Source organism: Artemia sp. Qi Xiang Cuo, chromosome 21 (genome assembly GCF_049724085.1).
Source record: "Artemia sp. Qi Xiang Cuo chromosome 21, ASM4972408v1, whole genome shotgun sequence".
Taxonomy (NCBI): Eukaryota; Metazoa; Arthropoda; class Branchiopoda; order Anostraca; family Artemiidae; genus Artemia; species Artemia sp. Qi Xiang Cuo.
The window spans coordinates 53,067,981-53,078,475 of NC_142814.1; the positions used below are offsets into that span (position 1 = coordinate 53,067,981).

General features: G+C 33.4%; 1 pseudogene; it reads left to right on the plus strand.

Moving 5' to 3' along the window:
- Positions 1-9,191: 9,191 nt before the first annotated feature.
- Positions 9,192-10,135, plus strand: LOC148939734 (ethanolamine-phosphate cytidylyltransferase pseudogene; annotated as a pseudogene).
- The last annotated feature ends 360 nt before the right edge of the window (positions 10,136-10,495 follow it).

A 10,495-nucleotide genomic window follows, 5' to 3' on the forward strand; every position in this document is an offset into this window, starting at 1 on the left:
AAGGTATGGGCATTTTATACAAAATCTCAATAACGAATAAAAAATCACTTCACATGTTGCCAGCTTTTAAAAAAAAAGAAAAAAAATGTGCACGTGAACTTGAAGTGTAATTCATTGTGCAATTGACAACAATGTCTACAGGAAGTTACGCAGCGCATTCTTGTGTAATTTCTTGTGCAATAGAACCTTTACTTGTTTCATAACATGCTCGGCCACTTTCTAGCGTGCCAGCTTTTAAAATGTCCATGTGATAGTGTAGTGTCTCACCCATGGGTTTTTCTTGTAGGGTTCATATATATTACACTTTTAAGCATATTCTTGTAGGCGTGAATGTAGGTTTGAATGTAGGGTTCGTATCTATTACACTTTTGAGCATATTCTTGTAGGGTTCATACATTATACAGTTTTACTACTGTTATGTTCATATCTGATAATTTGTATGCAAATTATATTTTATATTTATTTGTTTCGTTTCTTGATAAATGTACGTGTCATGTTTAAAATGTATTGGAAGAATTGTGGGGAAAAATACATATTAAACGAAAATTTTGAGTTTGGGTGGAAGGGGGATTTAAAAAAACATCTTCCCATGATATAAATTGTCCTCTAATGACGATTCTGATGTTTGTAGCGCTTTAGAAATATTTTAAGAAAGGTCTCTAAAGTAGAATTTTGGAAAATTTGAGTTTGGGGGGAAAGGGGATTTAAAAAAAACATCTCCCCATGATATAAATGGTCCTCTAATGACGATTCTGATGTTTGTACCGATTTAGAAATATTTTAAGACAGGTCTCTAAAATAGAATTTTGGAAAATGTGAATTTGAGGGGAAGGAGGATTTTGAAAAACATCCCCCGATGATATAAATTGTCCTCTAATGACGATTTTGATGTTTTTAGCACTTTACAAATATTTTAAGAAAGGTTTGTATAGGAGAATTTTCAAGAATATGAGTTTGGGGGACTGGGGATTTTAAAAAACATTTCTAAATGATTTTTTTGGTGACATGGCCATTTTAGATCACTTAATTTGTAACATTGAAAAGATAACAATAGCCTTTAATTTCCATTATTTAAAGTAAAGAAACATTAAAAAAAAAATGTATGGTCGCTGAATCATTTTCTTGTTTTGGAATGCTTAGCATAACGATATCACGCGATATTTTATTGCGTGGTTTAATTGACTAAAGCGTCTCACGTCTCTAGCATTATACAGAAGGCTATGTCTGTCCTTTTTCTGTGTTTTTACAAGTGTCCTTATCCTTTTTCTTGTATCACTCGAGTCGTTGTAAATGTTTAAAGGGGTATTTTCACCGTGTATTTTCCTACGACACCTTAATGGTTGAATTTGTTGGTGTACCAGTGGTTTTATAATGCTAGGTTCCACAATTAGATTGCAGAGTACCACTTCTTCTTCACTCAATGGGAATGAGAACCATACGTTATCCACATTCTCATGAATAAAATTGTGAAAACTTTTTTTTGACGTTCTTTTTAATACATTATCACTTCACATGTTGCCAGCTTTAAAAAAAAAGAAAAAAAATGTGCACGTGAACTTGAAGTGCAATTCATTGTGCAATTGACAACAATGTCTACATGAAGTTACGCAGATCATTGTTGTGAAATTTCTTTTGCAATTGAACCTTGACTATTACTTCATAACATGCTCAGCCAATTTCAAGCGTGTCATTTTTTAAACTGTCCAATTGATAGTGAGGTGTTCACCGATGTGCTTTTCTTGTAGTGTTCAAATATATTACACTTTTGAGCATATTTGTAGGCATGAATTTAGGGTTGAATATGGGGTTTGTATCTATTACACTTTTGAGCATATTCTTTTATGGTTCATATCTTATACAGTTTTATTACTGTTATGTTTATATCTGATAATTTGTTTGCAAATGATATTTTATATTTGATTATTTAGTATCTTGGTATATTTACATGTGTCACATTTAAAATGTATTGTAAGAATTTTGGTGGAAAATACATATGAAACAAAAATTTTGAGTTTGGATGGAAGGGTGATTTTAAATAAACATCTCCCAATGACATAAATTGTCCTCTAATGACGATTCTGATGCTTGTAGCGCTTTAGAAATATTTTAAGTAAGGTCTCTAAAGTAGAATTTTGGAAAATTTGAGGTTGGGGGAAAGGGGGATTCAAAAAAAATATCGCCCCATGATATAAATTGTCCTCTAATGACGATTCTGATGTTTGAAGCGCTTTAGAAATATTTTAAGAAAGGTCTCTAAAGTAGAATTTTGGAAAATTTGAATTTGAGGGGAAGGAGGATTTAAAAAAACATCCCCCCATGATATAAATTGTCCTCTAATGACGATTCTGATGTTTGTAGCGCTTTAGAAATATTTTAAGAAAGGTTTCTAAAGTAGAATTTTGGAAAATTTGAGTTTGGGGGGACGGGGGATTTTAAAAAAACATTTCTAAATGATTGTTTTGGTGACATGGCCATCCTAGATGATTTAACTTGTGACATTGACATGATAACGATAGCCTTTAATTTCCATTATATAATGTAAAGTAACATTAAAAAAAAAAAATCTATTTGGTCGCTGAATCATTTTCTTGTTTTGGAATGCTTAGCATAACGATATCACGCGATATTTCATTGCGTGAATTAATTGACTAAAGCGTCTCACATCTCTAGAATTATACAGAAGGCTATATCTGTCCTTTTTCTGTATTTTTACAAGTTTTCAGATCCTTTTTCTTGTATCACTCGAGTCGTTGTACATGTTTAAAGGGGTATTTTCATCGTGTATTTCTTACGACACCTTAATGGTTGAATTTGTTGGTGTACCAGTGGTTTTATAATGCTAGGTTCCACAATTAGATTGCAGAGTACCACTTCTTCTTCACTCAATGGGAATGAGAACCATACGTTATCCACATTCTCATGAATAAAATCGTGAAAAATTTTTGGACGTTCTTTTTAATACATTATCCTTATGTATATCAGATCGATCGTGAAGTAATAATTTTTGTTCATTACATCTTATTGAAATTCCATATATTTTAAGCCTTTTAATTTTCATGTTTAGATCGGGAACCTAGGATCGATGACACTCACTGTATCACTCATGACGGATATTATGAGGTATGGAGAACAAGCGGGGAAAGCAATTTCTACCGGATATTAAGACGGGGACTGACCCAGAGTGAGAAGGAGGCATGGGCGCAAGATCAGAAGAAGAAGAAGAATGGGGAAAATTAATAGTCTTTTGTTTTGTTCACTATTATATATAAATAAACTGATTTAGTTGTTGGAATGAAGTCCTATTCCTAAAAGTTAAGTTAGAATAAAAGAATGAGGTATATTGGTATTGGTTTTACTCGGATCAGTAATAACATTTAAAATGACAATGCAAAATAGGGCTCTAACTCATAGCACTGTGCTTGATGGTCCCAGCTTTTCACGAAACTATACCAATTTTCAACTGAAGCAGTTTGATCTACGAGAAGCATCTCCTCCTCCATGCTTAGTGGTGCAGTATCCCAGATGTCAGTCGTTGTTTTTAATTCCAGTATTCTTATTTTCTTCTGTTGTATTTTCTTCTCAGGCTTGAACTGGTAAAAATGGCTTTATTTTCCATGTGAAATATTCTTTATTTTATACAGTTAATACTATGCCATTTTTTTTATCCACTCAAAACTTAATTTCCCCCTTTCTATAATTTTACTGGCTTACATAGAAAATAATTGAACAGAAAAAAATAAATTCCTGATAAATATTTACTAGTTGGTGTTAGAAACATAATGCAATGTTTGGTTAATCGCTATAAAATACATTAAATAAATAACTGTCGAGGAGGTGACATTCTCCTACCCAACATTATATTTACTTACACTGAAAATAATTGAACAGAAAAAATAAAAGGCCTGATAAATATTTACTAGTTGGTGTGAGAGACATCGCAACGTTTTGGTAATAGCTATAAAATACATTTAAAAAAATATATCTGTCGAGGAGGTATTCTTTAACTGAATCCCAAGCTTCTGAATCCCCCCATGGAACTGAACCCTCTTTAACTGAACCCTCTTGTAACTGAAACCCTTTTAGCTATCTGATATATGGTGCTTACCATAGAAGTTGCAGTTAGCTTGCTACAAAGTGCTTGTGGTTCATAGTGAATAACACTTTCTCTTGTTGAATTCAAGTTAGTGCTGCCTGTCTCATGAATGAGCTTTGTTCGTTTTTAAGTTGTCATCTAAATATCCAATTCCTGGAAAAAAAAATCAATTTAAGTCTTTTCTAGTCACTTTCTTACCGGGGTATTAAAAAAAGTGCCATTCATCACAGTGTAAGTACTATAAGAGATCCTGCAGCTATCAACCAAGCCTCCAAAAAATAATTATTCAGAGATTTCTTGTTAAAATTTTTTATTTCCAGTCATTAACACAGGTTTTTCGCTAGTCAACGTGTCTTGAATCAGACAAAGACATGTGCTATTAATCTATGATAATACGAGCGTGCTACCCTGTTCTCCAAAACTAACCGTTTCTTGTAACACAGCTGGTTCTATTTAGATCGGAAAAAAGACAACACATCTTAAATGCACAATGGACAAAGGGGCATTTTGAACGAAATAACTATTTCTAAGGAATTAAGCTCGTAAACAGAGCAGTGGGGGAGGGTTTTTATTTACATAATAAAAAAAGAGCGTACTTTACGTTTTCTAGCGAGTATAGTCATCATATTGTTGGGGAAGGGGGGCTACGTCCCCCTGAGATTTGAATTTACTAGTGGGATGATTTTATTTGGAAATAAATTAAGAAATTCAGTAAACTGTACTCACATTTAAAATTGAATTATCAATTGCTTTATAGTTAACAAAATTCAATGCACTATCTAAGATATATGCAATTATAATCAAAAGTAAATTGTAATGTATGGGCATTTTATACAAAATCTCAAGGACGAATAAAAAATCACTTCACATGTTGCCAGCTTTAAAAAAAAAGAAAAAAATGTGCACGTGAACTTGAAGTGTAATTCATTGTGCAATTGACAACAATGTCTACATGAAGTTACGCAGCACATTCTTGTGAAATTTCTTGTGCAATAGAACCTTGACTATTGTTTCATAACATGCTCGGCCACTTTCAAGCGTGCCAGCTTTTAAAATGTCCATGTGATAGTGAAGTGTTCACCCATGGGCTTTTCTTGTAGGGTTCATATATATTACACTTTTGAGCATATTCTTGTAGGCGTGAAGGTAGGGTTGAATGTAGGGTTTGTATCTATTACACTTTTGAGCATATTCTTGTAGGGTTCATATTCTATACACTCTTACTACTGTTATGTTCATATCTGATAATTTGCATGCAAATGATAATTTATATTTGCTTAATTAATTTCTTGATAAATTCACATGTGTCATATTTAAAATGTATTGGAAGAATTGTGGGGGAAAATACATATTAAACGAAAATTTTGAGTTTGGGTGGAAGGGGGATTTTAAAAAAACATCTCCCCATGATATAAATTGTCCTCTAATGACGATTCTGATGTTTGTAGCGCTTTAGAAATATTTTAAGTAAGGTCTCTAAAGTAGAATTTTGGAAAATTTGAGGTTGGGGAGAATGGGGATTTAAAAAAAACATCTCCCCATGATATAAATTGTCCTCTAATGACGATTTTGAGGTTTGAAGCGCTTTAGAAATATTTTAAGAAAGGTTTCTAAAGTAGAATTTTGGAAAATTTGAGTTTGGGGGGAATGGGGATTTTAAAAAACATTTCTAAATGATGGTTTTGGTGACATGGGCAACTTAGATGATTTAACTTGTGACATTGACATGATAACGATAGCCTTTAATTTCCAAAATATAATGTACAGAAACATTAAAAAAAAATTTCTGGTCGCTGAATCATTTTCTTGTTTTGGAATGCTTAGGTTTTGGTGACATGGCCATCCTAGATGATTTAACTTGTGAGATTGACATGATAACGATAGCCTTTAATTTACAAAATATAATGTACAGAAACATTAAAAAAAAAATATCTCTGGTCGCTGAATCATTTTCTTGTTTTGGAGTGCTTAGCACTAAACATGCAACATTTCTTTGAAGTTTTGCAAAAGTATCTCTAGCTGACTTTTCAACAAAATCTATTCTTTCAGAGATAATTTTAATCTTTAATTTTGAATATTTTTCGTAATCCCGGTAAAACATTCATAAAATTTTTCTCAATTTACAAAGATCAGCCTGTGCGTTCTTTGCAGCTTGTGTAAACTGCAAAAGTATCCATGGTATCCGAGCAATAGTTCGAATATTTCAATTCAAGCTAGAAAAATACCTTAAAATGTTAAAATTAGTTTTATTTTGGTTAGGTTCTAACTACCCGATGTAGGATTGACTATGTAGTTTCTGACCAAAAAATTCCATTCTTTAATATATATTTTATTTTTCAGTTTAGAATCGCTAAAGTTATTATGTAAACTGCAAAAATATTTATGATATCTGAGCAATAATTTTAATCTTTTCATTCAAACTAACAAAATACCATAAAAAATTTAAAAATTAGTTTTACTTTTTGTTAGGTTATGGATACTCGATACGAGTCATAAGAAGTGTTAATTAGATGAAAATCCGGGTTGCAGCGGTAGCTAGCAACCTAGTAAGAGACGATCACGTCCAATGTTAAGAAATATAAAAACCCATAGTTCCTAACAAAGGAGTCAGATCAAATTAAAAAGAACACCATTAGAACCGCCTTGTCCGAAACCCCTGTATAGGAAACTTTCTGTCCCTGGGCTTGAACAGCAAGGGAAATATATTGGCTTAAAAATCAAGAAAAGTGGCAGCTACTACAATATTCTGCCTAAATGGGATATTTTTTTCTTTTTCTTTTTTCTTTTTTTCTTTTCCACAGATAGCTTGGCACTGGAACATCGTAGAGGGTTGTTCAATAGCTCATTTTAAAGGAAATTAATTGGGTTAAAAATCTATAGTAACTAAAATAAATTATTTCTAAAAGAGAATAAATTTTTCCACCAAAAACTGCATTTTTGATGTCTTTTCACACTGCAGTCTTTCAAACATAATCGTATACCAGCGGTAAGATTTGAACCCACGCCTCCGAAGAGACTGGTGGCTAACACCAGTGTCTTGGACCACTCGGCCAGGCTGCCTCTTATAATTTGGATTGCAGCAGTAGCTAGCAACCTAGTAAGAGACGATCAGTCCCATGCTAAGAAATATAAAAACCCAAAACTCCTAAAAATAGAGTAAGATCAAAACAAAAGTACATCATTAGAACTACCTTGTCTGAAACCCTACTAGGTAAATAATGAATGTCGTCATAGCTTTATATTAGAGCTATGACGTGAATAGAAAAACACGAAATTATGTTGTGGTTTCTGAAGACGTCATGAAATAATATCATTGCGCCATGACGTCATCATGAAATAAAATCATTACGCCGTGACGTCATAATTACTACTTAAGTACTACAAAGATGAAAATGGTCTCATTCGTGAATTACATAATGGTTAGATCAAAGCAAGCTGCACGCAAGTTAAAAAAACAGTACTACACAGACAACAGAGATAGTATCTTGAAAAGAGAAAAGCAAAGGTATTCAACCGACCAGGCGTATCGAGAAGTAAAAATTGAGAGCCAAACAAAAGATCAAGGAGCCTTATCACAATGATGAAGATTACCGAATCAAATATAAGAAAAAAGAAAAGCAAAGGTATTCAACCGTCCAGGTGTATCGAAATGTAAAAATTGAGACAGCCAAACAAAAGATCAAGGAGCGTTATCAAAATGATAAACTTTATAGAGAAGTAACAATTGAGCAGGCTAGACAAAAGAGCAAGGAACGGTATGATAATGATAAAGATTACAGAGAAGCAACAATTGAACAGGCTAGACAAAAGATAAAGGAGCGTTATCACAATGAGGAAGATTACCGAAACAAATATAAGAAAAAAGTTGATACCAGAATAATGGGTAGATACTGGGGTGACAAAAGCTATAATGAAAAAATTAAATTCTCTGCGAGGTTGTACCGAAGAACACACAAGGACAAAGGGAAAAATTACATTCAGAAATACAAGAAGATCAGCCTGCAAAAATGCAGGCTGATCTTCGTAAATTGAGAAACATTTTACGTATGTTTTACCAGGATCACGAAAAGTATTCAAAATTACAGATTAAAATTCTCTTTGAAAGAGCGGATGCTGTTGAAAAGTCGGCTAGGAATGCTTTGGCAATGCTTCATTGTAATATCCAAAAGAAATGTTGTCAGTTTAATAAAAAGCTTCCAAGGTATGGATTGGCAACTACGGAACAGTTTATAGATGCAATGGAAAATGTTCGACAACACAGTGAATATACGGAGGCGTACTTCTTTGAAAATTCGTATATTAATTTTGGAAGGAGCAATTGCAGTTTATCTAGCAGCAATAAAAATATATATACAAGCATACCTATCAAAAGCGAAGGAAAAGCAATGTTTTTCAATTATGGTGAAAACGAGCCTGTTAGGGTTATTAGTATATGTGTTTGTAAGACTAATGATTTAGAACAAATTTCTGGAACACCGACTCAAGAAAAAAGCATTTCTAACTGTGTTTTAAACAGTTCTCTTAGTTCTACTGAATATTTGGCAAAAAATTCTCTGTGTAGTTGAACAAACTGTCCTGAAAAGTACGAGACAACTATTGAAAAATGCTCTGAATCTAGATCTGACAAGGAAATTATGATGGCTGAAGTCACCTATAACAATCTGAGTAAACATTCAAAACCAAATATTGGGCAGCAGGTTACTTGGCAATGTCACCCTGATATCTGCAAGCTCTATCCGACGGATATTGAATTATGTCAAATTCTTTTTGATATCTTTGAAAATAATATAGCATTAAAATATTCAACTGACAAAGTGGTTAATTTCTACCTTGGCGGCTTGGATTATTGTGAAATCAATTACAGGGACACAAGAAAGCATGGGCATTCGTTATACTGTAGCCCAAATGAGGGATGTCAGAGCTATTTGCGTTCTCTAAGGGCACTAGCTCCACATTTTCCTGTCTTGAACTGTTTCATTAATAGCGTATATAAGGCAGTATCAAAATGTAAGATTATACAACATATTAATCTACTAAAAGTCGAGGGCTCGTACAAGGAACTAAGTCATTATATAGAAGAATTGTCAGGACCTAACCTCCCATTTTCAATGAGCAAGAAAGATATAAAATGGTAAGGGCAGTGAAATGGGTTGATGAAGTTGTAGAAGGTGCACCTTACGTGACAACTTTGAAAACACTCGACACATATGGCTGTTACTTTTGTGTTCATGGAGATGACTTGAAATTGACATTAGATGGCGTAGATACTTACCATTTAGTCAAGGAATCTGAACGATATAGGGAATGTCAAAGAACACAAGGCATATCAACCACTGATCTCATTGATAGGATGCTTCTACTGACCAAAATCAACTTGAATCAGGGGATGAAAGAATGTAAAGTAGAAAAACGAAAATCGTCTTCTATGTCGAAGGACTTGACTGATCGATACCCAGGGACAGGAATTTTGCAAGCTTTAGTAACCTCAAGAAACATAGCACAGTTTGGCGGAGGGAAAGAACCAAGGCCTGGTGACAAGATTGTTTATGTATGTGGAGCATTTGATCTCTTCCATGTGGGTCATTTGGACTTCTTGGAAAAGGTAAATGAAGAAGGAGATTATCTGATAGTCGGAATACATACAGACACTGTTGTAAGTAAACTCAAAGGGTCCAATTATCCTATTATGAGCCTCCATGAAAGAGTTCTTTCAGTTTTGGCTTGTAAGTATGTCTCTGAAGTAATAATTGGTGCCCCATTCGTCGTCACTGCTGAACTAATGAACGAATTTAGCGTTGATATTGTATGCCATGGAGCTACTAAAGCGGAACACGACATTGATGGCAAAGATCCTTATCAAGAGCCGAAACAACGTGGTCAATTGAAAGTTATTGACTCAGAAAATTCTATGACTACTGATACGATTGTGCAAAGAGTGATAAAAAACAAATTAGATTTTGAGGAGAGAAACAGAAAAAAGAGGCAAAAGAGCTAGAAGTCTATGTAGCTTTTCAAAAGCTTGCAACAAAAAAAGCGTTGTAATTGTACTTTACTCTGCTTTTGAATGTTTAGGCCGTAGCTCTGTATGCAGACCAAGTAGCTTGGTCTAAATTCTCTTGCGGTAAATAAGTGTGAAAAGAAAAGTATATTAAAGATAATAGAAAAAATTGGCAAAAGAAATACATTGTTGTATTAGTGTACAAAAAAATTGCACCACTACACGAAAAATCTAGCTAACTATCTTTGATTGGCGATAGGAGAAAATATTATCCATATAGAACGTCATAAAATTCTCTGAAAATATAATGGAATATATTTTTGGATTGCTACATCTATAAGTGAATAGGCAATTATGGAAATATATACTATCTTTATATATGAGTAATAATTGTGTGTTTCAGT